The following is a 6,000-nucleotide window of genomic DNA, read 5'->3' on the forward strand; positions in this document are numbered from 1 at the left end:
TGCAGTCTCGCTTCTTACGTCGTTTGTTAAGCAAACTTTGACACACAATCCGTGCAATCTATAAGACGATATCGAATTCCCTTTCGAAGATAGATGCAGAAGCATCCAAGTCTCATGAAATACAAGGGTCAACTTCGTCAAGTCAATCACATGTCCATATGAGAGCAAACATATCGTGACCCATAATATCTGCCGTCTCGCTTCTTACGTCGTTTGTTAAGCAAACTTTGACACACACATGCAATTTATATGACGATATCGAATTACCTTTCGAAGATAGATGCAGAAGCATCCAAGTCTCAAAAAATACATGGGTCAGCTTCGCCAAATCAATTACATGTCCATATGGGAGCAAATATATCGTGACCCATAACATCTGCAGTCTCGTTTCTTACGTCGTTTGTTAAGCAAACTTTGACACACAATCCATGCATTTTATATGACGATATTGAATTCCGTCTCGAAGATAGATGCAGAAGCATCCATGTCTCAAGAAATACAAGGGTAAGCTTTTTCAAATCAAACACATGTCCATATGAGAGCAAATATATCGTGACCCATAATATCTGCAGTCTCTTCGCCAAATCAATTACATGTCTATATGGGAGCAAATATATCGTGACCCATAACATCTGCAGTCTCGTTTCTTACGTCGTTTGTTAAGCAAACTTTGACACACAATCCATGCATTTTATATGACGATATTGAATTCCGTCTCGAAGATAGATGCAGAAGCATCCATGTCTCAAGAAATACAAGGGTAAGCTTTGTCAAATCAAACACATGTCCATATGAGAGCAAATATATCGTGACCCATAATATCTGCAGTCTCGCTTCTTACGTCGTTTGTTAAGCAAACTTTGACACACACATGCAATTTATATGACGATATCGAATTACCTTTCGAAGATAGATGCAGAAGCATCCAAGTCTCATGAAATACAAGGGTCAGCTTCGTCAAATCAATCACATGTCCATATGAGAGCAAACATATCGTGACCCATAATATCTGCCGTCTCGCTTCTTGCGTCGTTTGTTAAGCAAACTTTGACACACACATGCAATTTATATGACGATATCGAATTACCTTTCGAAGATAGATGCAGAAGCATCCAAGTCTCAAAAAATACATGGGTCAGCTTCGCCAAATCAATTACATGTCCATATGGGAGCAAATATATCGTGACCCATAATATCTGCAGTCTCGCTTCTTACGTCGTTTGTTAAGCAAACTTTGATACACAATCCGTGCAATCTATAAGACGATATGGAATTCCGTTTCGAAGATAGATGCAGAAGCATCCAAGTCTCATGAAATGCAAGGGTCAACTTCGTCAAATCAATCACAAGTCCATATGAGAGCAAATAAATCGTGACCCATAATATCTGCCGTCTCGTTTTTTACCCCGTTTGTTAAGCAAACTTTGACACACAATCCATGCAATTTATATGACGATATCGAATTCCCTTTCGAAGATAGATGCAGAAGCATCCAAGTCTCATGAAATACAAGGGTCAGCTTCGTCAAATCAATCACATGTCCATATGAGAGCAAATATATCGTGACCCATAATATCTGCCGTCTCGCTTCTTACGTCGTTTGTTAAGCAAACTTTGACACACAATCCGTGCAATCTATAAGACGGTATGGAATTCCGTTTCGAAGATAGATGCAGAAGCATCCAAGTCTCAAGAAATACATGGGTCAGCTTTGTCAAATCATTCAGATTTCCATATGAGAGCAAATATATCGTGACCCATAATATCTGCAGTCTCGTTTCTTACGTCGTTTGTTAAGCAAACTCTGACGCACAATCTATGCAATTTATATGACGATATCGAACTCCGTCTCGAAGATAGATGCAGAAGCATCCAAGTCTCATGAAATACAAAGGTCAGCGTGACCCATAATATCTGCAGCCTCGCTTCTTACGTCGTTTGTTAAGCAAACTTTAACACACACTCCATGCATTTTATATGACGATATTGAATTCCGTCTCGAAAATAGATGCAGAAGCATCCATGTCTCAAGAATTACAAGGGTCAGCTTTGTCAAATCAATCACATGTCCATATGAGAGCAAATATATCGTGACCCATAATATCTGCAGTCTCGCTTCTTACGTCGTTTGTTAAGCAAACTTTGACACACAATCCGTGCAATTTATAAGACAATATAGAATTCCGTTTTGAAGGTAGATGCAGAAGCATCCAAGTTTCAAACAATACATGGGTCAGCTTTGTCAAATCATTCACATGTCCATATGAGAGCAAATATATCGTGACTCATAATATCTGCAGTCTCGTTTCATACGTCGTTTGCAAAGCAACTTTGACACACAATCCATGCAATTTATATGACAATATCGAATTCCGTTTTGAAGGTAGATGCAGAAGCATCGAAGTCTCAAGAAATGCAAGGGTCAGCCTCGTCAAATCAATCACATGTTCATATGAGAGCAAATATATCGTAACCCCATAATATCTGCAGTCTCGCTTCTTACGTCGTTTGTTAAGCAAACTTTAACACACAATCTGTGCAATTTATATGATGATATCGAATTCCCAGCTTTGTCAAATCATTCAGATGTACATATGAAAGCAAATATATCGTGACCCATAATATCTGCAGTCTTGTTTCTTCCGTCGTTTGTTAAGCAAACTTTGACTCACAATCCATGCAATTTACATGACGATATCGAATTCCCTTTCCAAGATAGAAGCAGAAGCATCCATGCCTCAAAAAATACATGGGTCAGCTTCGCCAAATCAATTACATGTCCATATGGGAGCAAATATATCGTGACCCATAATATCTGCCGTCTCGTTTCTTACGTCGTTTGTTAAGCAAACTTTGACACACAATTCATGCAATTTATATGAAGATATCGAATTCCGTTTTGAAGGTAGATGCAGAAGCATCCATGTTTTAAGAAATACATGGGTCAGCTTTGTCAAATCATTCAGATTTCCATATGAGAGCAAATATATCGTGACCCATAATATCTGCAGTCTCGTTTCTTACGTCGTTTGTTAAGCAAACTCTGACGCACAATCTATGCAATTTATATGACGATGTCGAACTCCGTCTCGAAGATAGATGCAGAAGCATCCAAGTCTCATGAAATACAAAGGTCAGCGTGACCCATAATATCTGCAGTCTCGCTTCTTACGTCGTTTGTTAAGCAAACTTTGACACACAATCCATGCATTTTATATGACGATATTGAATTCCGTCTCGAAAATAGATGCAGAAGCATCCATGCCTCAAGAATTACAAGGGTCAGCTTTGTCAAATCAATCACATGTCCATATGAGAGCAAATATATCGTGACCCATAATATCTGCAGTCTCGTTTCATACGTCGTTTACTAAGCAAACTTTGACACACAATCCATGCAATTTATATGACAATATCGAATTCCGTTTTGAATGTAGATGCAGAAGCATCGAAGTCTCAAGAAATACAAGGGTCAGCCTCGTCAAATCAATCACATGTCCATATGAGAGCAAATATATCGTGACCCCATAATATCTGCAGTCTCGCTTCTTACGTCGTTTGTTAAGCAAACCTTAACACACAATATATGCAATTTATATGACGATATCGAATTCCCAGCTTTGTCAAATCATTTACATGTCCATATGAAAGCAAATATATCGTGACCCATAATATCTGCAGTCTTGTTTCTTACGTCGTTTGTTAAGCAAACTTTGACACACAATCCATGCAATTTACATGACGATATCGAATTCCCTTTCCAAGATAGAAGCAGAAGCATCCATGTCTCAAAAAATACATGGGTCAGCTTCGTCAAATCAATTACATGTCCATATGGGAGCAAATATATCATGACCCATAATATCTGCAGTCTCGTTTCTTTCGTCGTTTGTTAAGCAAACTTTGACACACAATCCACGCAATTTATATGACGATATCGAATTCCGTTTTGAAGGTAGATGCAGATGCATCCAAGTTTTAAGAAATACATGGGTCAGCTTTGTCAAATCATTCAGATATCCATATGAGAGCAAATATATCGTGACCCATAATATCTGCAGTCTCGTTTCTTACGTCGTTTGTTAAGAAAACTTTGACGCACAATCTATGCAATTTATATGACGATATCGAATTCCGTCTCGAAGATAGATGCAGAAGCATCCAAGTCTCAAAAAATACATGGGTCAGCTTCGTCAAATCAATCACATGTCCATATGGGAGCAAATATATCGTGACCCATAATATATACAGTCTCGCTTCTTACGTCGTTTGTTAAGCAAACTTTGACACACAATCCATGCAATTTATATGACGATATTGAATTACCTTTCGTAGATAGATGCAGAAGCATCCAAATCTCAAAAAATACATGGGTCAGCTTTGTCAAATCAATTACATGTCCATATGAGAGCAAATATATCGTGACCCATAATATCTGCCGTCTCGCTTTTTGCGTCGTTTGTTAAGCAAATTTTGACACACAATTTATGCAACTTATATGGCGATATCGAATTCCCAGCTTTGTCAAATCAATCACATGTCCATATGAGAGCAAATATATCGTGACCCATAATATCTGCAGTCTCGCTTCTTACGTCGTTTGTTGAGCAAACTTTGACACACAATCCATGCATTTTATATGACGATATTGAATTCCGTCTCGAAGATAGATGCAGAAGCATCCATGTCTCAAGAAATACAAGGGTAAGCTTTGTCAAATCAAACACATGACCATATGAGAGCAAATATATCGTGACCCATAATATCTGCAGTCTCGCTTCTTACGTCGTTTGTTAAGCAAACTTTGACACACAATCCTTGCAATTTATAAGACGATATGGAATTCCGTTTCGAAGATAGATGCAAAAGCATCCAAGTCTCATGAAATGCAAGGGTCAACTTCGTCAAATCAATCACAAGTCCATATGAGAGCAAATATATCGTGACCCATAATATCTGCCGTCTCTTTTCTTACGTCGTTTGTTAAGCAAACTCTGAGGCACAATCTATGCAATTTATATGACGATATCGAACTCCGTCTCGAAGATAGATGCAGAAGCATCCAAGTCTCATGAAATACAAAGGTCAGCGTGATCCATAATATCTGCAGTCTCGCGTCTTACGTCGTTTGTTAAGCAAACTTTGACAAACAATCCATGCATTTTATATGACGATATTGAATTCCGTCTCGAAAATGGATGCAGAAGCATCCATGTCTCAAGAATTACAAGGGTCAGCTTTGTCAAATCAATCACATGTCCATATGAGAGCAAATATATCGTGACCCATAATAACTGCAGTCTCGTTTCATACGTCGTTTGCTAAGCAAACTTTGACACACAATCCATGCAATTTATATGACAATATCGAATTCCGTTTTGAATGTAGATGCAGAAGCATCGAAGTCTCAAGAAATACAAGGGTCAGCCTCGTCAAATCAATCACATGTCCATATGAGAGCAAATATATCGTGACCCATAATATCTGCAGTGTCGTTTCTTACGTCGTTTGTTAAGCAAACTTTGACGCACAATCTATGCAATTTATATGACGATATCGAATTCCGTCTCGAAGATAGATGCAGAAGCATCCAAGGCTCAAAAAATACATGGGTCAGCTTTGTCAAATCAATCACATGTCCATATGGGAGCAAATATATCGTGACCCATAATATATACAGTCTCGCTTCTTACGTCGTTTGTTAAGCAAACTTTGACACACAATCCATGCAATTTATATGACGATATTGAATAACCTTTCGTAGACAGAGGCAGAAGCATCCAAGTCTCAAAAAATACATGAATCAGCTTTGTCAAATCAATTACATGTCCATATGAGAGCAAATATATCGTGACCCATAATATCTGCATTCTCGCTTCTTACGTCGTTTGTTAAGCAAACTTTGACACACAATCCACGCATTTTATATGACGATATTGAATTCCGTCTCGAAGATTGATGCTGAAGCATCCATGTCTCAAGAAATTCAAGGCTAAGCTT

This window comes from Musca autumnalis, unplaced genomic scaffold, assembly GCF_047663935.1.
Source record: "Musca autumnalis isolate F117 unplaced genomic scaffold, ASM4766393v1 scaffold_252, whole genome shotgun sequence".
Taxonomy (NCBI): Eukaryota; Metazoa; Arthropoda; class Insecta; order Diptera; family Muscidae; genus Musca; species Musca autumnalis.